Source organism: Primulina eburnea, chromosome 13 (assembly GCF_022965805.1).
Source record: "Primulina eburnea isolate SZY01 chromosome 13, ASM2296580v1, whole genome shotgun sequence".
NCBI lineage: Eukaryota > Viridiplantae > Streptophyta > Magnoliopsida > Lamiales > Gesneriaceae > Primulina > Primulina eburnea.
Window position 1 is genome coordinate 14,729,572 of NC_133113.1, and position 24,131 is coordinate 14,753,702.

General features: G+C 40.5%; 1 long non-coding RNA gene across 1 annotated transcript in view; it reads left to right on the forward strand.

Annotated features, from left to right (window-relative positions):
- LOC140810755 (uncharacterized) overlaps nt 1–9,184 on the forward strand; it is a 70,487-nt gene extending 61,303 nt beyond the window's left edge. The window contains exon 3 of the long non-coding RNA XR_012113290.1: nt 8,661–9,184. This is a non-coding gene — a long non-coding RNA (uncharacterized lncRNA). The remainder of the gene's footprint in view (nt 1–8,660) is intronic.
- The last annotated feature ends 14,947 nt before the right edge of the window (nt 9,185–24,131 follow it).

Consider the following 24,131-nt stretch of genomic DNA (forward strand, 5'->3'; position numbering starts at 1 on the left):
CTTTAAATATGGAAGGAGTTTCAAAATACACTTCTTTAAACATTTACATCCAAAATTAATACATGTACATTTAAATGACATAACAAAAACAAAACATCATTCCTATGATCATGCAATCAAAATCATCCTTCCATCGGTGTATGCATATGACCCCTGTCTCGCAGTCAACGTCCCGGGCCACCACTCTGATCTGCATCACATGAAATAACTGAAATGAGAATAAATCTCCGCAAGTGGAACTCTTACATAGCAATGAACAATAAACTCTGTAAAACATAGCTTTGAAATCATAAATACCATCAACTCTGGACTGTAAACTCTGAACATGAATATCATATCAATAGCAATAGCAATAGCAATGAGATGGTATTTATCGTTACTGTGGGGATTGATATCAATAGTATCTCTGTCTGTGGTTTGCTCGTATCCCAAATCGATATAAATACCGATAACTCTGAGGGATAAAAGCCTATGGACGTTGATCAACTAATATTGCATGCAATCTCTGACTATGTATTTATCAATCCGGAAACATTTGAATTCTCTGACATTTAAACATGAACTTTGAAACTCTATATTTCTTTTGTATTCCATTTTTCAATATATATATGAGACAACAAATGCCCCAAAAAATATAACAATTGAATCAATACATACAATGGTTCAAATGGAAGGGAATATCACATAAAACCTTTTAAACCCAATACATATAACATCATGTGAGCAAAAAGGGAGGAATTCCACTTACAACCCACAAGAACACCACAAACTTAGTTCTTGATCACCACCTACAACAATAATCCAAATATAACACCAATATCAACTCCAAATCCAAGAAACCAAGCTAATAATCCATAAATCCACAAGAATAACAAACCCAACACAACTCTCAACTCGAAATCTTAAAAGAATCGCACAAAAAACTTACCTAAGCTTCCTAGCACCACGGAGAAGCTCGATCTCAACTCGGAAATCCAACTAAATCCAAGAATCAAAGCTAGGAGATGAAATGAAATGAAGAAAACCCTTGCAATGGAGAGAAAATCGAGAATGAGATGGAAAAGAAAAGGGAAAGTGATGGCTAACCACTCCAAAAGTGACTTAAAACCTCGGCCATACCTCCACCGCGGGTGCGCCAATACAAGGACCGCGGGTGCGCTGAGCTCACGGCACTACACAAATATCATGATACACGATCACCGCGGGTGCGGCGATGCAAGCACTACGGGTGCGGTGCACACCGCGGGTGCGGTCCTTGCACTACCGCGGGTGCGCTGCTGCTACGGCCCTCCAACTCTACAATCATGAATAGTACAACGCGGGGGCACTCATCTAAGGGCGCGGGTGCACTATGGTCACAGCCATGATCACTTCCAATGCAATTAAAATCGATCCGAAACTCTGAAACGAACAACCAACAACAACTAACACCTCAAGAACAATATACCAAGCATACTATAGCCCATAAATACAACTCTTAATATCTAATCAAATAACCCAAATGAACATACGAAACTTAAATCGTACCGTACACCGGGCTCGGCTATTACAGGGTCTAATTTTTTTTATTTAACATACAGTATTAAATGCGGAACGTAATGGAATTCAATCAAATATACATATCAATATAACAGTACAAGTCTTGTACAATTAACATAAACTCAAACTGAGGATCAACAACTAATGTCCAGTGCTGAATCCTATCTACAGCAACATCAAAGTCCGTGGTCTCCAATCTAATCATGATCTCTCGTCATCTCCTCGACCCTAATCCTGTCGCACCTATTGTCATGCACACATACAAACACGACAACAGCCGGATAACTCCAGTGAGAAATATATCCCAGTGTAAATCAACGAAACATGCAATCATATAGTTGAAAGGGATCGATTTTAGGTGACCAAAACGCAACGGCAGCAACAATAATTTTCGAAAATCATATTTTCTAGAATGAAAATCGAGCACCATGTGTACTAGTGTGTATCAAATACAAAAACACAAAATATGTCATACATGGTGTGTTTAGAAATTTTTACCTATCAATCTCTTGAGATTGATGATGGCTCCAACTTAGTTGATATACAACTAAGCTCTTGATGGCAAGAAAATCTACAAGCTTCACCTTGTTCTTGAATCTTTCCTTCAAAATTAGGCCCACCACCAACTAGCTAGAACCACCCTAATTTTGCACTAGAAAAATTAGAGTATTTTTCTTAGAGAAGTGATTTCTTTCCTCAACAATTGAAGAATAAAAATTTGGAGAATCCTATCTCAAAATTTCGGCCATTGTCATTCAAAATTGGAGGAGGGAAGACTAGTCTTGGTTGTGGGAAAAGTTGTGTTGTCCCAAAGCATGCCATGCCTTGGACATGCAAAAAGTTGTCTCCCAACTCTTCACCTCCCCATGCACATTCTATTTGGGCTTGTAACAATTACAAGGCCCATGGACTTTTGTTTAAATGTCTCAAACACATTTGAGACCATTTAACCATTACTTTATTTTACTCAAGCCCACTAGTTTAATAATTATTTCTAATTGGGCTCTACAAGGCCCAATGTTATTTAATTAATTCAACACTTGAGTTAATTTAATTATTTGGACTCTACTAGGCCCACTAGTGTTTAATTAATTCAACACTTGAATTAATATAATTTAGTCCATAATAATGTTTATGAAAATCACAATTTTCAAATACATTATTTGTTTGGCCAACTTTTAATTTAAGAACACTTCCTCAAATTAAAAGTTACATTTCTCTCATAGAAGTCATACTTCTATTTTTCCTTACGCTTATAAACTCCTTTATAAGCCGTTCAACACTTTGAACTATTTTACTTCTCAACGTGATCCAGAAAGCAAGTACTTGTGTGGCCCTCAATGGTTCATTGATACAACTAACCGTGAGTTCATATCTCCATGTGATTCGGACTAAACATGTCCTTATACGAGCATACCCCAATTGCTCTATTCTTACTTATCAACTCTTTGATAACAAGAACGTCAGAACTCAAGTCTGATAGTACCCAACCAACCATGTTAAACGCCTAGCAGCATCACTTACATGATTCCCTAGGTATCAAATGATAGTGTCTGCAAGAACCATTCAATTATGGTTAACGTACAGTACGGTCCCTTCAACTCATATATCCCAACCGATTCGACAAACATTGGTATATCGAAAGTTGTCAATGAATCAATACTATGTGTCATGTTGTAGTTGCATCGATGGTGTAATCTATGAAACCACTTTCATAATTACCACCATACTCTGATCAGAGATTTCAACCTACATACACATGAGAACACATAGGATATCCATACCCGAAGGTAAGCGGTGAATCCCGACTACAATGCATCGACTCCTATATGTTTCGACAAAACACCCAACCTTGCCACCTGATGACCCCTTGAGAGTCGGTAAACAAGTCAAAGTGCAATGCTAGCACATAGAGTCTCAATGTTGTCCCGGGTCATAAAGACTAATGGTGTACAACCATAAACTAGGACTTTTCCACTCGATAAGTGAGAACCACTTGGAAAGACCTTTATGGAGGGTTGTTCAGTGCACTCTACAAGGAGAACCTATCTGCATGCTCGGACATCACAATGTCCCCTACCAATGAAACATGATACTCACATCGCAGATACTAGTCTCGAACTCGAGCGGCCTATATCGTTCTTAGTGGCGGCTGAATCGACTAGGAACCGTTTAGAATATACAGTATTACAAATATGAGTTTCATGATACTCATCATATGAGCATCTCATATTCTTTCTATTATTTGTATATTCAAGGGCTTTATCTATGCAACTAGCATGGGTGTACAGATAAAGAAGTGCCAAAATGCTAAATTAAAATATTATTAAAATAAAGACTGTTTATACATAGAGTTTCATTGTGAACACTCGGCCAACACTTGGCTCGACGGGCACCTACTCTAACAATCTCCCACTTGCACTAGAGCCAACTACTCAAATGCTTCAAACCCATTGATTCGCGATGCATCTCGAATAATGGTCTAGGTAAAGGCTTAGCAAGTGGATCAACAACATAATCTGCGGAGCCGACTTTGTCAATCAACACTTCTCCTCTTTCCACAATATCTCAGAGGATGTGGTAATTTATCAATACGTGTTTGGATTTCTGATGAGACCTTGGCTCCTTTGCTTGAGCTATAGCTCTCGTGTTGTCGCACAACACCGGGACAGGAGCAAATCCATTTGGAATGACGTCCAACTCTTGGACGAAATTCCTTATCCAAACAGCCTCTTTTGTTGCATCTGATGCAGCAATGTATTCGGCCTCTCTGCTGGAATCCTTAGTACTGTCTTTCTTGGAACCCTTCCAAGAGACAGCAGCACCATTGAGCATGAATACAAACCCAGAGGTTGACTTCGAGTCATCGATATCGCTTTGGAAGCTAGAGTCAGTATATCCTTCCAATTTCAGTTCTCCACCCCATAGACCAAGAACAATTATTGGTCCTTCTCAACTACTTGATGATGTCTTTCACAGCTTTCAGGTGTGGAAGACCAGGGTTCGATTGATATCTACTCAATACACTTAGTGCGAAAGCCACGTCAGGACGTGTAGAAATCATCCCATACATGATGCTACCAACTGCGGGTGCATAAGGAATGCTTGTCATCGCCGCTATCTCTGCATCAGTCATGGGAGATATAGACTTGGATAGGGAAACGCCATGACACATTGGTAGATGTCCTCTTTTGGACTCATCCATCGAGAACCGCTTCATGATGGTATCAATGTATGTGGACTGGGTGAGATCAAGCAATGCTTTTTGATCTATCTCTATAGATTTGTAATCCCAATACAAAAGATGCTTCACCCAAGTCCTGCATCGAGAACTTACTCGCTAACCATATCTTAGTTGATTGCAACATTCCTACATCATTCCCAATGAGCAGAATGTCATCAACATAAATCACCAGGAATATCACAGCACTCCCACTGACCTTCTTATACACACAGGGTTCCTCAGGATTCTTATTAAAACCAAAATCTTTGATTGTACTGTCGAATCTGAGGTTACAACTCCTAGATGCCTGCTTTATACCATAAATAGATCTCCGAAGCTTGCATAGCATATGCTAACTTCCGACAGATGTAAACCCTTAAGGTTGAGACATGTAAATCTCTTCCTTAATATCCCCATTAAGAAAGGCTGTTTTGACATCCATCTGCCATATCTCATAGTCATACCATGCATCTATGGCTAGCAATATCCTTATAGACTTGAACATTACAACTGGAGAAAAGGTTTCCTCAAAGTCAACTCCTTGTCTTTGAGTATATACTTTTGCCACCAATTGCTCCTTGAAGGTCAATACCTTCCCATCGGCCCCAAGTTTCCTCTTGTAAATCCATTTACACTCTATGGGAACAATTCCCTCAGGTGGATCCACGAGATTCCACACTTGGTTCGAATGCATTGAAATTTATCTCAGATTCCATTACTTCAAGCCACTTGGATGAATCGGCATCAGATAACGCTTCCTTGAAGGTCTTTGGATCACATCCATGGTTAGGCTCATCATGTCCCTCTTCAAGAAGCAGAGCATACCTCATAGGTGGTCTCTAGACTCTCTCGGATCTTCTAGGAGCTTGTATCTCCTCTCTTGGCTCTTCGGGTGTGAGTTCTATAATTGTGGGTGTCTCTCGAACCTCTTCGAGTTCTATCATCTCCCCTTTTCTATCCAATAGAAATTCTTTTTCCAAAAAGGTTGCATTCCTAGAAACAAACACCTTTGTTTCTTGGGGATGATAGAAGTAGTATCCAACCGAATTTATTGGATATCCCACAAAGTAACATAAAATGGATCGACTATCCAATTTATCTCCCACTACCAGCTTCACATAAGCAGGGCACCCCCATATTCTACGATAAGAATATTTGGGTGGCTTACCCATCCATATCTCATATGGTGTTTGTGTGGGGACCCGGACGCTAATCATCTTCTTATTCGTCATTGGGACTAATTTAATCCATTAGAATAAACAGGGTCTAAATTTTTTTTAAAAAAATGCGGAAGGTAATGGAATCATTCTATTATACAAACCAGTATAATAATACAAATCCTGTATAACATGCATCTAGTTCAAAACTAGGTTCAACTACTACAATCAAGTAATAAAACCTATCTATATCCAAGTCCGGAACCACCACCCTAATCTCGATCTTTCTTCACCTCTGTGACCCTGAACCTGTCCCACCTGTTGCCATGCACACATACAAGCAAGACAACAGCAGGATATCTCCGGTGAGATATAAATATGCCAGTATAAACAATCTATCAATGCAATCATATAAAACATATATAAAAGCATAAACAATCATTAAAACATGTATCCAATCCGACTACTTGAATCCATACAAATCTGTATTTAAGTCAATGAATTGTTATCTTGTCTTAACTTATTTCCAACCTAGGGATCCCGATCTAATTTAAACTTCGGCATGCTGTATCGAATGTATACAATAGAAGTCGATCTACATCTAAGCTCATTGATACATTGTAAGTCTAGAGTCTTCGCGGTTCTGACAAAGACTCGACGGTTCTGCCCTAGCTAGGCTGATCTGCCCTGGACTCAAACTCTGGTCTGCTATCATTCAATAGACTAAACATATCAATCTGATAATTTGCAAATATCAATGCAATAAAATAAAGTATGTGATTTAGGGAAACTCGAGTCAAACCTAACTCGAGTTTTGCAATCTCGAATCAACATTTATTTATACCTTTCTTGCTGTCGCTCTGATACAATCGAAGTCTTGACTCAAAGTCTGTCACTGTTCAATCTGGCAATGACAATATCAATATATTGTATCAATATTCTAATCAAATCACGACACCTTTGTTTTATCAAATTCTGACAGTACAACAGTACAACCTTGCGATACTAGTAATACCAATTCCATTAACTTATAATCAACCACCGTACAAATCTGACATCACATCTCAGTCAATTAAACTCTGAAATTCATAACAATTCTATATGATATCCGTTTCTTGATCTGACTTCGATTCTACGCTGTCTAAAACTTATGTCCTGTAGTAGCTGTTAGAGTAGGTGCCCGTCGAGCCAAGTGTTGGCCGAGTGTTCACAATGAAACTCTATGTATAAGCAATCTTTATTTTAGTAATATTTGAAATTATTATTTTGACACATCTTTATCTGTATACCCATGCTATTTGCATAGATAAAGCCCTTGAATATACAAATAGTAGAAAGAATATGAGATGCTCATATGATGAGTATCATGAAACTCATATTTGTAATACTGTATATTCTAAACGGTTCCTAGTCGATTCAGCCGCCACTAAGAAGGATATAGGCCGCTAAAGTTAGAGACTAGTATCTGCGATGTGAGTACCATGTTTCATTGGTAGGGGACATTGTGATGTCCGAGCATGCAGATAGGTGCTCCTTGTAGAGTGCACTGAACAACCCTCCATAAAAGGACTTTCCTAGTGGTTCTCACTTATCGAGTGGAAAAGTCCTGGTTTATGGGTGTACACCATTAGTCCTTATGACCCGGGACAACATTGAGACTCTGTGTGCTAGAATTACACTTTGACTTGTTTACCGACTCTCATGGGGTCATCAGGTGGCAAGGTTGGGTGTTCTTTCGAAACACATAGGAGTCGATGCATTGTAGTCGGGGATTCACCGCTTACCTTCGGGTATGGATATCCTATGTGTTATCATGTGTATGTAGGTTGAAATCTCTGGCCAGAGTATGGTGGTAATTATGAAAGGGGTTTCATAGATTACACCATCGATGCAACTACGACATGACACATAGTATCGATTCATTGACAACTCTCGATAAACCAATGGTTGTCGAATTGGTCGGGATATATGAGTTGAAGTGTAATAGCCGAGCCCGGTGTACGGTACGGTTTAAGCTTTACTGTGTTATTTGGGTTTTTGATTAGTCGTGTTTAGTTGTGTTTTGGGCTATAGTATTATTGGTTATTATTTATTTGAGGTATTAGTTGGTGTTGATTGTTCGTTTCAGCGTTTCGGATCGATTTTAGTTGAGTTGGTACTGTTCATTGCCGTGAGTAGAGTGCACCCGCGCTCTTAGATGAGTGCCCCCGCGGTGTACTATTCATCATTTTGAATTTGGAGGGCCGTGGCATGACCGCACCCGCGGTAGAGTAAGCACCGCACCCGCGGTGAGACCGCACCCGCGGTAAATGAAGGACCGCACCCGCGGTGTCCGTGCATGAGAATTATTTTGGTATGCCGTGAGCATGGCGCACCCGCGGTGCTTGTGTGACCGCACCCGCGGTGTAAGTATGGGCGAGTTATTTAGTACCTTTTTGATTGAGTTGACTTCATTTCTACCTTATCCTATCTACTTTTCGAGATTTTCTCTCAAATATCAAGGGTTTTCATCCACTTCTTTTGCTTCCCATCTTTGATTCTTGGCTTTGTTTTGATTTCCGACTTGAGATCATCGTTCTCCGTGGTATAAGGAAGCTTAGGTAAGTTTTTGGTGCGATTCTAACGAGGTTTTGAGTTAAGGGTTATTTTGGATTTGATGTTTGAGTTGTTTAATGGGTTATTTGGCTTGTACTTGTGGATATAGAGTTGACATTGGTGTTATTTATGGATTATTGTTATAGGTGGTGTACCAAGAGCTTATTTGAGGTGTTCTTTTGGGTTGTAAGTGGAATTTCATCCCTTTGCTCACATGATTGATATATGTATTGTGTTTTAAAGGTTTCAAAGTGTTATTCCCTTCCATTGAACCATTGCTATGTATTCATTTCATTGATTATCTATTGGAGGCATTATATGTCTCACCATTGTTATAAAGGGAATACAAGAGATATTATGAGATTGCGAAACGACGGCCTTAAATGCTATTGAGAATTCAAATGTTTTATTGGATTGATTAATCATAGCCATAGCATTGCATGCAATTAGATGATCATCGACCATAGGCTTTTATCCCCTCACAGTTATCGATTTATATCGATGGGATATTGGCAACCACAGTCACAGATACTATTGATATCAATCCAACCATAGAAAAGAGAATACCATCGTATTGCTATTTATTGCTATGCTATTGCTACAGTTATTGCTACAGTATTCGTGTTTCAGAGTCGATGGTATTTATGATTTAAAAGCCATGTTTTACAGAGTATACTATGTATCATTGCTATGTAAGAGTTCCACTTGCTGAGATTTATTCTCATTTCAGTTATTTTCATGTGATGCAGATAAGAGCGACGGACCGGGACGTTGATTGTGGATGGGGGTCATATGCATACGAAGACTGGAAGGATGATTATTTTGTATCATTTTGTAGCATGATCACACTAATGATATTTTGTATTTTGTTATGTCATTGGAATGATCATGTTGTTATTTTGTAAACACTTTTATGAAATGTATTTTGAAACTCCTTCCATTTGAAAGAAAATTTTAAATTCCGCTGTATTTTAAATGTATCGGGTCAGGGTGTCACATTTAGTGGTATCAGAGCACCGGTTCTTCGGACCAATGCATATGACTTCGTCTACTTTCAACTGTCCGGGTATGTTTTCTTGCATCTATTCATTGTTATATATTGATTGGTGTCTTGTGAGCAATTGTAGAGTATGCCTCCTAAGCGTAAGGCGGCAGAGGGTGAGGATAGTTCTTCCTCGAGAGTTGTCGACGAGTTCGGCAAGTTGCTTAAGGAGCAGGCCAAGGTGCATAGCGATCAGATTCAGCAGTTGCTCCGATTGCAAGGAGCTGGTCAGGGTCGAGGCCAAGTGAGAGGTCAGGTTGCTCAGGCTGTTGGCACTGATGCCGTCTTTTCTGCTTTCAAGAGAATGGATCCACCGGAATTCGCAGGTAGCACCGATCCTCTAGTTGCTGTCGAGTGGGTCAAGGCGCTTGAAGCTATCTTCGATCATCTCCAGTATGAGGATAAAGACAGGATTAGCTGTGCAGTGTTCTTGCTGGTTAAAGCTGCACGTATCTGGTGGAATGCTACGAAAGTTGGAGTAGATGTTGCGACACTGAAGTGGTCAGAGTTCACAGACTTGTTCTACGACAAGTATTTCCCCGACGCACTTCGAGCGAGGAAGGTTACGGAGTTCTTGGAGCTTCGACAGGGGAGCATGGATGTTGGCCAGTATATTCTGAAGTTCGAGGAGGGTTGCCTTTTTGCTCCGTATGTTGCATCCAATGACAAAGACAAAGGCGCTCATTTCATTCGAGGCCTTAGAGCTGAGATTCGTCGGGACATTAACATGTCCAAGGCCGTTACTTTCAAGGAGATTGTGTCCAAAGCTTTGTTGGCCGAGCAGGATGAGAAGGACATTGCCCGGGAGAGGCAAGAGAGACACCAGGCCATTGCTCAGAGAGGCCAGGGTTCGAATCAGAGGGGCAGGGATCGTTTCAAGGGCAAGGGCAAGATGGAGTCGAGTCCTAGACCTCCGCCAGTTCCAGTTGCTCCATTTGATCCTGAGAAGCCGCAGTGTCCAAAGTGCGGTAAGCATCATCGAGGAGAGTGCAGATTGGGCACTCATACTTGTTTTCGTTGTGGCGCGGCAGGCCACGTTGCCAGGAATTGCCCGAGGGGAGATAGCCAAGGGAAGGTGCAGGGTCGTATCTTTTCGATGACGAAGGAAGGTATTAATCGTGAATCTTCATTGATCCTTAGTACTATTTTGATTTCAGGCAGAGTAGCTACTACTTTGATTGATACTGGTGCTACTCATTCTTTTATGTCTGAATTATTTTTGAGATCTTTGGGTATAGTTCCTTCTATTCTTCCCCTTCATCTTAATGTTGTTTTACCTTCGGGGGATGTCTTGTGCCCGACATCGATTGTCTTTGCGTGCCCTGTTCGTATTGAGGAGCGAGTTGTCTTCGCTGATTTGATTGTTATCCCTATGGTTGCTTTCGACGTTATTCTTGGCATGGATTGGCTTTCGACTTACCGTGCAGTTATCGATTGTGTTGCTAAGAAGGTGACTTTTGCAGATGATGGCCAGGGAGGAGCGCTCGCCAGTGCAGGTACTTCGCTGGTCCTTCCTTTTATTTCTTGTCTTGAGGCTGAGAGATTGTTGTGTAGAGGTTGCGATGGGTTTCTTGCTTCTATTATGGATGTTGATAGATTGATTAAGTTGAATGTAGATGATATCGATGTGGTGAGGGAGTTTGCTGATGTGTTTGAGGATGATGTTCCGGGTTTGCCGCCGGATAGGGATGTTGAGTTTGTGATCGATTTAGCTCCAGATACGGTTCCTATTTCTAAGGCTCCGTACAGGATGGCCCCTACCGAGATGAAGGAGTTGAAGACTCAGTTGCAGGATCTTTTAGACAAAGGCTTTATTCGTCCGAGTTCTTCGCCTTGGGGAGCTCCGGTTCTGTTTGTCAAGAAGAAGGATGGTTCCTTGCGGCTGTGTATCGACTACAGGGAGCTTAACAAAGTGACCGTCAAGAACAAGTATCCGTTGCCTCGGATAGATGATTTGTTTGATCAGCTCCATGGTGCCACTGTGTTCTCGAAGATTGATCTTCGGTCTGGCTACTATCAGTTGAAGGTTAGGGAGTCTGATATCCCTAAGACAGCTTTCCGGACCAGGTACGGTCACTATGAGTTTCTTGTGATGTCTTTTGGTTTGACCAATGCCCCTTCAGTCTTCATGGACCTGATGAACCGTGTGTTCAAGCCTTATCTGGATAGCTTCGTCATTGTCTTCATTGACGATATCTTGATCTATTCCAAGACCAGAGAGCTTCATGCCGAGCATCTCAGAGTTGTTCTTCAGTTGTTGCGAGAGAAGAGGCTTTTTGCCAAGCTGAAGAAGTGTGAGTTTTGGCTGGATCAGATTTCTTTTCTAGGCCATGTTGTTTCGAGAGATGGCATTGCTGTTGATCCGTTGAAGATAGAGGCGATTCAAAGTTGGCCTATTCCTACCACTGTTTCAGAGGTTCGCAGTTTCCTTGGTTTGGCGGGTTACTATCGTCGTTTCATTTCAGATTTCTCCAAGATTGCCTTGCCATTGTCCAATCTGACGAGGAAGACTGTGAAGTTCGAGTGGTCTATCGATTGCCAGAGTGCATTTCAGGAGTTGAAGGACAGATTGACGACAGCTCCTGTTCTTTCTTTGCCCAGTGGTTCTGAGGATTTCGTTGTCTATACTGATGCGTCGAAGAGAGGCCTTGGTGCAGTGCTGATGCAGCGAGGTAAGGTCATTGCCTATGCGTCTCGTCAGTTGAAAGATTATGAGAAGAATTATCCGACGCATGATTTGGAGCTTGCAGCTGTGGTTTTCGCCCTTAAGATTTGGAGACATTACTTGTATGGCGAAAAGTGTGAGATCTTCACAGACCACAAGAGTTTGAAGTATCTGTTCTCGCAGAAAGAGCTCAACATGAGGCAGAGGAGGTGGTTAGAGCTGGTCAAGGATTATGATGTGACCATCAGCTATCACCCAGGGAAAGCGAATGTTGTGGCTGATGCTTTGAGCCGCAAGTCGAGTGCTTCTTTGAGTTCTTTGATTCAGAGACCATTGTTGATGGATTTGCAGAGAGAGGAGATTGATCTGGTGATTCCAGGGACCATTGCTCGCTTTTCAGCGTTGGTCATTCAATCTACATTGACGGACAGGATCCGTAGAGAGCAGTCGACTGATGTTCAGTTGACAGAGTTGAGAGCTAGAGCCGAGGCTAGAGGGAATTCAGAGTTTAGTCTGAATGGTGATGATTTGGTAACTTTCAGAGGCCGTATTTGTGTTCCTTCTGGCGACGATATTCGTAGAGACGTCTTGACAGAGGCTCATACCGCACCTTATTCGATTCATCCAGGCAGTACAAAGATGTATCAGGATCTTCGTCGACTCTATTGGTGGCCAGGTATGAAGAAAGATATTGCTTTGTTCATTTCTCAGTGCCTTACTTGTCAGCAGGTTAAGATTGAGCATCAGAGACCTGCTGGGACATTGCTATCTTTGCCGATTCCTCAGTGGAAGTGGGAGCATATCACTATGGATTTCGTGACTGGTCTGCCCAGAGTTCAGAGGGGTTTCAATTCCATTTGGGTCATTGTTGATAGATTGACCAAGTCAGCTCATTTTCTCCCAGTCAAGACGACGTATTCGATGTCTCAGTATGCCGAGGACTACATTGCAGAGATTGTTAGACTTCATGGTGTGCCCGTGTCGATTGTGTCTGATCGTGACCCTAGATTTACCTCCGAGTTTTGGAAGAGTCTTCACAGAGCTATGGGTTCTCGATTGGCTTTCAGTACAGCTTATCATCCTCAGAGCGACGGTCAGTCAGAGAGAGTCATTCAGATTCTGGAGGATATGCTCAGAGCTTGTACTATTGACTATTCTAGTAGTTGGGATTCTAAGTTGCCACTTGTGGAATTCACGTACAACAATAGCTACCAGGCGACGATTGGCATGGCACCGTATGAGGCACTTTATGGCAGGAAGTGCAGATCTCCTTTGTTTTGGGATGAGGTTGGAGAGAGGAAGATGTTGGGTCCCGAGTTGGTCCAGCAGACTGCCGATGTTGTTGCAGTTATCAGAGAACGGATGAAGACTGCTCAGTCGAGGCAGAAGAGTTATGCAGACGTTCGTCGTAGACCTTTGCAGTTCGAGGTTGGCGATCATGTTTTTCTGAAGATAGCACCTCTCAAGGGTGTGATGAGATTTGGCAAGAAGGGCAAGTTGAGCCCTAGATTCATTGGTCCATTCGAGATATTGGACAGAGTGGGTGACCGAGCCTACAGATTAGCCCTACCGCCCGATCTTGACAGAGTCCATAATGTGTTTCACGTATCGATGCTCAGGAAGTATATTGCAGATCCTTCCCATGTTCTTCACCATGAGCCATTGGACTTGACGCCGAGTTTGACTTACCATGAGATTCCGGTCCAGATTTTGGATCGCACTGTCAGAGTATTGAGGAACAAAGAGATCGGCATCGTTAAAGTCCTTTGGAGGAACCATTTGATCGAGGAGGCTGCGTGGGAACCAGAGACTGAGATGAGAGAGAGGTATCCTGAGTTGTTCGTGCAGTGACGTCAATTTCGAGGACGAAATTCCTCTAAGGAGGGGAGATTGTAATAGCCGAGCCCGGTGTACGGTACGGTTTAAGCTTTACTGTGTTATTTGGGTTTTTGATTAGTCGTGTTTAGTTGTGTTTTGGGCTATAGTATTATTGGTTATTATTTATTTGAGGTATTAGTTGGTGTTGATTGTTCGTTTCAGCGTTTCGGATCGATTTTAGTTGAGTTGGTACTGTTCATTGCCGTGAGTAGAGTGCACCCGCGCTCTTAGATGAGTGCCCCCGCGGTGTACTATTCATCATTTTGAATTTGGAGGGCCGTGGCATGACCGCACCCGCGGTAGAGTAAGCACCGCACCCGCGGTGAGACCGCACCCGCGGTAAATGAAGGACCGCACCCGCGGTGTTCGTGCATGAGAATTATTTTGGTATGCCGTGAGCATGGCGCACCCGCGGTGCTTGTGTGACCGCACCCGCGGTGTAAGTATGAGCGAGTTATTTAGTACCTTTTTGATTGAGTTGACTTCATTTCTACCTTATCCTATCTACTTTTCGAGATTTTCTCTCAAATATCAAGGGTTTTCATCCACTTCTTTTGCTTCCCATCTTTGATTCTTGGCTTTGTTTTGATTTCCGACTTGAGATCATCGTTCTCCGTGGTATAAGGAAGCTTAGGTAAGTTTTTGGTGCGATTCTAACGAGGTTTTGAGTTAAGGGTTATTTTGGATTTGATGTTTGAGTTGTTTAATGGGTTATTTGGCTTGTACTTGTGGATATAGAGTTGACATTGGTGTTATTTATGGATTATTGTTATAGGTGGTGTACCAAGAGCTTATTTGAGGTGTTCTTTTGGGTTGTAAGTGGAATTTCATCCCTTTGCTCACATGATTGATATATGTATTGTGTTTTAAAGGTTTCAAAGTGTTATTCCCTTCCATTGAACCATTGCTATGTATTCATTTCATTGATTATCTATTGGAGGCATTATATGTCTCACCATTGTTATAAAGGGAATACAAGAGATATTATGAGATTGCGAAACGACGGCCTTAAATGCTATTGAGAATTCAAATGTTTTATTGGATTGATTAATCATAGCCATAGCATTGCATGCAATTAGATGATCATCGACCATAGGCTTTTATCCCCTCACAGTTATCGATTTATATCGATGGGATATTGGCAACCACAGTCACAGATACTATTGATATCAATCCAACCATAGAAAAGAGAATACCATCGTATTGCTATTTATTGCTATGCTATTGCTACAGTTATTGCTACAGTATTCGTGTTTCAGAGTCGATGGTATTTATGATTTAAAAGCCATGTTTTACAGAGTATACTATGTATCATTGCTATGTAAGAGTTCCACTTGCTGAGATTTATTCTCATTTCAGTTATTTTCATGTGATGCAGATAAGAGCGACGGACCGGGACGTTGATTGTGGATGGGGGTCATATGCATACGAAGACTGGAAGGATGATTATTTTGTATCATTTTGTAGCATGATCACACTAATGATATTTTGTATTTTGTTATGTCATTGGAATGATCATGTTGTTATTTTGTAAACACTTTTATGAAATGTATTTTGAAACTCCTTCCATTTGAAAGAAAATTTTAAATTCCGCTGTATTTTAAATGTATCGGGTCAGGGTGTCACATGAAGGGACCGTACTGTACGCTAACCATAATTGAATGGTTCTTGCAGGCACTATCATTTGATACCTAGGGAATCATGTAAGCGATGTTGCTAGGCGTTTAACATGGTTGGTTGGGTACTATCAGACTTGAGTTCTGACGTTCTTGTTATCAAGGGGTTGATAAGTAAGAATGGAGCAATTGGGGTATGCTCATATAAGGACATGTTTAGTCCGAATCACATGGAGATGTGAACCCACGGCTAGCTGTATCAATGAACCATTGAGGGCCACACAAGTGCTGGCTTTCTAGAACCCGTTGAGAAGTAAAAATAGTTCAATGTGTTGAACGACTTATAAATGAGTTTATAAGTGTAAGAAAAAATAGAAGTATGACTTCTATAAAGGAGAAACTGGTTCAATGTGTTGAACGACTTATAAATGAGTTTATAAGTGTAAGGAAAAATAGAAGTATGACTTCTATGAGAGAAATGTAAATTTTAATTTATGGAAGTGTTGCTAAATTAAAAATTGGCCAAGTGAATAATGTATTTGAAAATTGTGATTTTCATAAACATTATTATGGACTAAATTAAATTAATCAAGTGTTGAATTAATTAAACACTAGTGGACCTAGTAGAGTCCAAATAATTAAATTAATTCAAGTGTTGAATTAATTAAATCATATTGGGTCTTGTAGAGCCCAATATTAAAATAATTATTCAACTAGTGACTTGAGTAAATTCAAGTAATGTTTAATTAGTCTTAAATATGTTTGAGATAATTAAAATAAGTCCATGGATTTTTAATTGTTAAAAATCAAATAAGACTTGCATGCATGGGAGGTGAAAAGTTGGGAGACAACTTTTGCAACAACCAAGGCATGGCATTGGAATACACAACACATTTGTCTACTTCCAAGACTAGTCTTCTCTTGTCCTATTTTGATAGGAGATGGCCAAAACTTCCAAGTAGTTTTCTCCTTCATTTTCTCTCATTTTTGTTCTTCAATTGTTGAGGAAACAATACACTTCTCAAAGAAAAATGCTCTAATTTTTCTAGTGCAAAATTAGAGTGGTTCTACCTAGTTGGTGGTGGGCTTAATATTTGAGCAAGGCGGGCTCAAAGGAAGCTTGAAGATTGTCTTGCCATTGAAGAGCTTAGTTGTATATCAACTAAGTTGGAGCCATCATCAATCTTTTAAGATTGATAGGTACATTTCTATAAACACCCTATGTATGATATATTTGGTGTTTATTGTATTTGTTACACATTATAAGGGGTGGCCGAAAATTTACATGAAAAATTTGATTTTTTAAAAACTTCCGTTGCGCTTCCGGTCACCGTAACCGATCCCCTTTCAAGTGGTATCCGAGCTATGGTTACGATTTTGTGTAGCAATTACAAGATATTATGTTGAGATCGATTTCTAACCGCATGAGGTGAAGTTTTGCAACGATTCAAGGCCGGATTTGGGGCGGCTTTTGGGCAGCAAGTTGCTGCCCATTTCAGGCAGCTCGGGCTGCCCGAGGGGCTGCCCGAAACGGGCAGCAAGGGCAGCCCGAGGGGCTGCCCGAAAAGCCCCATCAATTTAATAAATAAAATAAAAAAAATTTTGTTGCCGGAAGCCGGCGACGGAGCTCCGGCGACGGCGATGATGGCTAGGGTTTCCAAAAGTGTTTTGGAATATCAAAGTGTCATGGGCCTTGAGTTGTTGGGCCATTGGATGGCTAACATGTTTGTGATTTTAAATGGGCCAAAATGTTTTTGGTGAAAAATAAGTTTTTGGGCCCTTAAGTTTAAAATTACAAAAGTTGCAAATTTTTCTCATGAAATAAATAATTTAAGTTGGACTTTTATTATTTATAGTAAATGGTGATTTACAAGAAATTCGGTTATAAATAAATTAATTTGAAAGTAGACAAAGATGTTTGTATACTTTGTTAATTTAGTTTATAATCGTGGCGGTTAGTGATTGGATCAAGATATATAATATTGGATCAATTAATTATTGTTATAATTAATTGATGGTGTATGATATGTGATATTATGCATGAAGGATGATCAAAATCCCAAGCCCAATTTGCTAAGTGTATGCTAGGATATTTTGTGTTGAATGATTGTAATAATTATCAATTTATAAAGTGGGCTTGGTTTACGGCCCGTTCCCACCCCATGAGATGTATCCCTATTTCCCATGGATATTTATTTGTAAATATTAGTATAGTGGATGATCAAGATTGGAAGATGGTGGCCATGATGATTATGAAGATCGAAGACATGTAAATATTGGAAGCTAATGTAATAGTTGCATTTGCATCCCCTGCATTTCCCTAGGATTGGACCTAGGCCCGTGTTTAGCTCACACGGTCCATTAGTATTGGGGCGATTGATCATCCTTGTTTGTTTACGTACTGTTTATAATATATGCATGATCTGTTATAAATAATGAGTATGTGCGTTATTATTATGATAATAACAAAGTTGCATGAATCCGGCAAACATACGATCAAACATGGCGAGCTTTTAAATAAAATTAATGATGAGACCTTTCAAAATTAAAAACCCTCATTTTGAATAAGATTCAAAATTAATATCAAGCGCGAAAAGGGGAATTATAAATTTGTTTATAATTTCCTTGTCTTCCATCGACAATGGGTGCATGATGAACACTACCCGTACCCGGGGCTCGGCTCATATTATTGGAGAGCTCTGGGTGCCGGAAAGCTGTGATATCCATTGACATGGTGATGTGAACTACGTGGAACTCCCATGATTTCGGCTCATATTATTGGGGAAACTCATGGCGACCGTCCATTAAGGTTCAACATCGATGGGTAAGGCTTGACACGTAAAGATGAACAACGTCATATTATTGGGTCCTAATCAAACGTGAGACAAAAGTTTACGTAGAGGGTTGCATTGTGATGCAATTGGAAACTACCTTTTAGGAATTATGATTGGCTGATATTATTCGGGATCATAATTCGCTAATTGGACCTTACGTACCTATTGAGGAAAGGAGTTTCCCGTTTTCACTAGAGGGTAGTGAAAGATGTCAAAACAGTGGGAGTAAATATTTATGAAGTAAAAGTCCAAACTTCATATCTTACTAAATATTTAAAATAGTCATCAACATTTATCTGTTTTTACTTTTCAGTACAAATTGACAATGTCTTCGATTCGCAATCCGATATCCGTAATACTCGACAAACACATATAACTGGACCTAATTACCACACTTAGCTAAGAAACTTGAAAATTGTCTTGAATTCGGAAAGGGTAGCATATACAATGACTGAGTCGCCCCCTGTTGAGGCTCCGACTGACTGCACTCCTGAGGAATTGCAGGCTTACAAGGAATGGTGTGACCATGACTTGATAGACAGGTGTTATATGCTGACTTCTATGATTGATGAGCTGCAGAGGCGTTTTGAGGATGCAAAGAATGCTGCTGACATTCATAAGAACCTCAAAGAGCTCTTTGGTGAGCAGACTCGGCCTCTTAGGCATGCTACCGTCAAGGAGCTGATCACTATGCGCATGCGAGATAGGGCCTCGGTCCATGAGCATGGCCTGAAGATGATTGGGCTTGTGGACAAGCTCCTTGGCATGGATCTGATCTTGCCTTCGGAGTTGACCACCGACGTGTTGCTCTTATCGCTGCCTAGCTCATTTGATCCTTTTGTGGTGAACTTCAACATGAACAAGATGGAACTGACCCTTGAGGAGTTGGTGAACATGCTTGTTACGTTTGAATCCACCATCAAGAAAGAGAAGTTGGTTCTTTATGTGGGTTCTTCATCTGGTACGAAGATTGATCCACATGGGAAGGGAAAGAAGTGTTCTTTCCAACGTCCCAAGAAGAACGTGCCCTTGATGAGGCAATCTACGAATCCCGTTGTGGCAGCCACACAAGTTAAGGCTGACAAGACTAGTGATGTTTGTCATCACTGCAAGAAGCCTGGACATTGGAGGCGAAATTTCAAGGAATATCTGGCCCAGAAGAGTTCTGGAAACGGTATGTTCTAAATTGAAGTAAACATTTCAATTAACTCTACTTCTTGGGTATTAGATACCGGTTATGACTCACATCTCTGTAATGGGTTACAGGTGATGGGAAGAAGTAGGAAGTTTAAGGAAGGTGTGACCTTCTAGAGGATGGGCAATGGAGCAAGAGTTGCTGCCAAGACCTTAAGAAATGTTTACTTATTGTTGAACAATGATTTTAAGTTATTTTTAAGAGATGTTTTGTTTGTACCTGTTTGGTGAAAAAACATTGTTTCCATTTCTATTGTGATAAAGATGGATATTCTTGTCTATTTAGCAAAGGTGTTTGCAACTTTTACAAGAATGAGAGTTTAATTGGTACTTGAGAACTTGAAAACGATCTCTATAACTTAAAATTAAAAGATATTCCATTAAATGTCCATTCAAAGGCATACACCATATGAGATATGGATGGGTAAGCCTCCCAAATATTCTTACCTTATAATATGGGGAGCCCTGCTTATGTGAAGCAGGTAGTGGGAGATAAATTGGATAGTCGATCCATTTTATGTTTCTTTGTGGGATATCCTAGGAATTCAGTTGGATATCATTTCTATCATCCTCAAGAAACAAAGGTGTCTGTTTCTAGGAATACAACCTATTTGGAAAAGGAATTTCTATTGGATAGAAGAGGGGAGATGATAGAACTCGAAGAGGTTCGAGAAAAACCCACAATTGAAGAACCCACACCCGAAGAGCCAAGAGAGGAGATACAAACTCCTAGAAGATCCGAGAGAGTCTCGAGACCACCTATGAGGTATGGTCTGCTTCTTGAAGAGGGCCATAATGAGCCTAACCATGGATGTGATCCAAAGACCTTCAAGGAAGCGTTATCTGATGCCGATTCATCCAAGAGGCTTGAAGCGATGGAATCTGAGATGAATTCCATGCATTTGAACCAAGTGTGGAATCTCGTGGATCCACTTGAGGGAATTGTTCCCATAGGGTGTAAATGGATTTACAAGAGGAAACTTGGGGCGGATGGGAAGGTATTGACCTTCAAGGAGCGATTGGTGGCAAAATGATATACTCAAAGACAAGGAGTTGACTTTGAGGAAACCTTTTCACCAGTTGCAATGTTCAAGTCCATAAGGATTTTGCTAGCCATAGCTGCATGGTATGACTATGAGATATGGCAGATGGATGTCAAGACAGTCTTTCTTAATGGGGATATTAAGGAAGAGATTTACATGTCTCAACCTGAAGGGTTTACATCTGTCGGAAGTGAGCATATGGTATGCAAATTTCAGAGATCTATTTATGGTCTAAAGAAGGCATCTAGGAGCTGGAACCTCATATTCAACAGTACAATCAAAGAGTTTGATTTTACAAAGAATCCTGAGGAACCCTGTGTGTATAAGAAGGTCAGTGGGAGTGTGGTGACATTCCTCGTACTTTATGTTGATGACATTCTACTCATTGGGAATGATGTAGGAATGTTGCAATTAACTAAGATATGGTTAGCGAGTAAGTTCTCGATGCGGGACTTGGGTGAAGCATCTTTTGTATTGGGAATACAGATCTATTGAGATAGATTGAAAAGATTGCTTGATCTCACCCAGTTCACATACATTGATACCATCGTGAAGCGGTTCTCGATAAGTGAGTCCAAGAGAGGACACCTACCAATGTGTCATGGCGTGTCCCTATCCAAGTCTATGTCTCCCAAGACTGATGCAGAGATAGCGGTGATGACATGCATTTCTTATGCAACTGCGATTGGTAGCATCATGTATGAGATGATATCTACACGTCCTGACGTGGTTTTTGCACTAAGTGTAGTGAGTAGATATCAATCGAACCCTGGTCTTCCACACCTGAAAGTTGTGAAAGACATCCTCAAGTATTTGTGAAGGACCAATAAATTGTTCTTGGTCTATGGGGGTCGAGAAATAAAATTGGAAGGCTATACCGACTCTAGCTTCCAAAGCGATATCGATGACTCGAAGTCAACCTCTAGGTTTGTATTCATGCTCAATGGTGCTGCTTTTTCTTGTTAGAGTTCCAAGCAAGACAATAAGGCGGATTCCAGCACAGAGGCCGAATACATTGTTGCATCAGATGCAGCAAGGGAGGCTGTTTGGATAAGAAATTTTGTCCAAGAGTTGGACGTCATTCCTAATGGAGTTGCTCCTGTCCCGGTGTTGTGTGACAACACGGGAGCTATAGCTCATGTAAGGCCCGAGATGTTAGTACAGTAAATTGAGATTAATCTGAAATGATTGATTCATCAATTGAAATGATTATAGACAGAACGGATTAGCCGGAGAAAAGTAATGCCCAAGATTTTAAGTTGATAAAATGAGATTTTGAAAGAGGGCATGCGAAGCAAGACCGCACCTGCAGTCGAAGAAGGACCGCACCCGCGGTCAATATTAATGAAATTGTGAAGAGGAGGCCGAAGCCTCACCGCACCCGCGGTGTTAGCAGGGACCACACCCGCGGTCGTGCAATTTCAGAATGGATAAGAATGCCGAAGCATGAGAGCACCCGCGGTCTTGAACTTACCGCACCCGCAGTGCGACGTGTTGTGCGAAAATGAGGACACCTCATGATATGCATGCACTGATATATATATAGGCTGTAATCCCTTCGAAAATCATTTAGACAATCTGAAAAAGGGTCTGAAGAAGAAAGGAGAAAATCCTTACGCCTTTGGCGAGAAATCCGTCTGTCTGATTTTGAATCCGACTTCGGTATCGAGTTCCTAGTAAAGTAGGCTACAACTGGACGTAAGTTTTACTACATTTTGACATGCTTTGAAATTATGATATTGTCAGAATTGAATGGAACTCATATATGTTGTTCAAGACGTATTAGACATCATATAATCGAAGTCAGATTAAGAAACGGACTGATTATGGAATTTTTATGATTTTCGGAGTAGTTTTGGAGCTGGTTTGATATCAGAATTGAGTTGTTATTGATTACAAGATATTAGAATGGATATCTGACTGATATGATATGGCTGGATATATTGAGATTACGCCGTTATGTTGTTGAAACAGAATTTGATTGAATTCTGATTATATCCAGTAGTGCTTGAGTGGTGTATTGATATTGCACATACTTTCATTTATTGCATTGATATTTGCAATTGATAAGACTTATGATTGTAGTCTATTGATTTATAGCTAATGTATGATAAGATTGATAAATGTAGTCTATTGATTTATAGCCACTGCATGTAATGACTGCTGATTCGCTAGTCATCGACTGATTTGCTTAGATACTAAATGCATGTATTGATTACTTAGTTGTTGAGTCATGGGCTGATTCGCCTAGTCACCGGCTGATTCGTCTGGTTATGGACTGATTCGTCTACACTTAAGCTGATTCGCTTAATTACAGGCTGATTCGTCTGGTTATTGGCTGATTCGCCTAATTCTTGACTGATTCGTCAATTCTGCGGCTGATTCGCCCAGACACTGGATATATGAATTATATCGATGCCGTTTAGGGATTGAGTCATTCCTAGCGACTGAGATTCGGTATATTTATCATTATCCAGACATCGGGATCCCTAGGATAGAGTCGAGTCGAGTCGAGTCGAGTCTGAGACGACGCGTCGGTTGAGTCGAGTCTGATATGACATGTTGATTTACAGTTTTATATCATTCATGTTAGTTGAATTGCTACATGTTAATGATAACTGATATATGCTTTTATATATGTTTTTATATGATTGCATGTTTACATTGTTTATACTGGGATTCATATCTCACCGGAGTTATCCGGCTGTTGTCTTGTTTTGTATGTGTGCATGACAACAGGTGGGGCTGGATCAGGGTCAAGAAGAGGATGAGAGAAGATTAGATAGCGTGGAGATCCGGGCTTCGAAGCAACATAGGATTCAGCACTGAGATGTAGTTGAACCTAGTTGAATTCTTGTAGATAACACAAGATTTGTATGTTCATGTTTAATATGTAATTTGAGTAAATTACATTACGTTTCCACTTTGTATTTAAAAAAAAAAATTAGACCCTGTTTTATAATTGATTAATTAGTCCCAATGATGATTAAGATCATGATTAGCGTCCGGGTCCCCACAACATGTGGTATCAGAGCTATTGGTCTAGAACCTAGAGTTCTTTAGATTGAGATAGAAGAGGCTAGTGAGCGGGGTAGATTGAGGTTTTCTTTCCTGCTTTTGAATCCTAGCATGTCGTACTGCTTTATATAATACATGTTACTTGATTTATCTGATTTGATTTGGTAATATGTATTATTGGGAACAAATCTGAATTGATTCTCGATCAGCAGTAAGATGATCGGAGGAGAGATCGAATCGAAACAGGTGTGTTGGATTGGATTACTAATCCTTGTGATATTCAGATATGCCTCCCAGAAGAATACCAGAACAGGGAAGTACATCGAA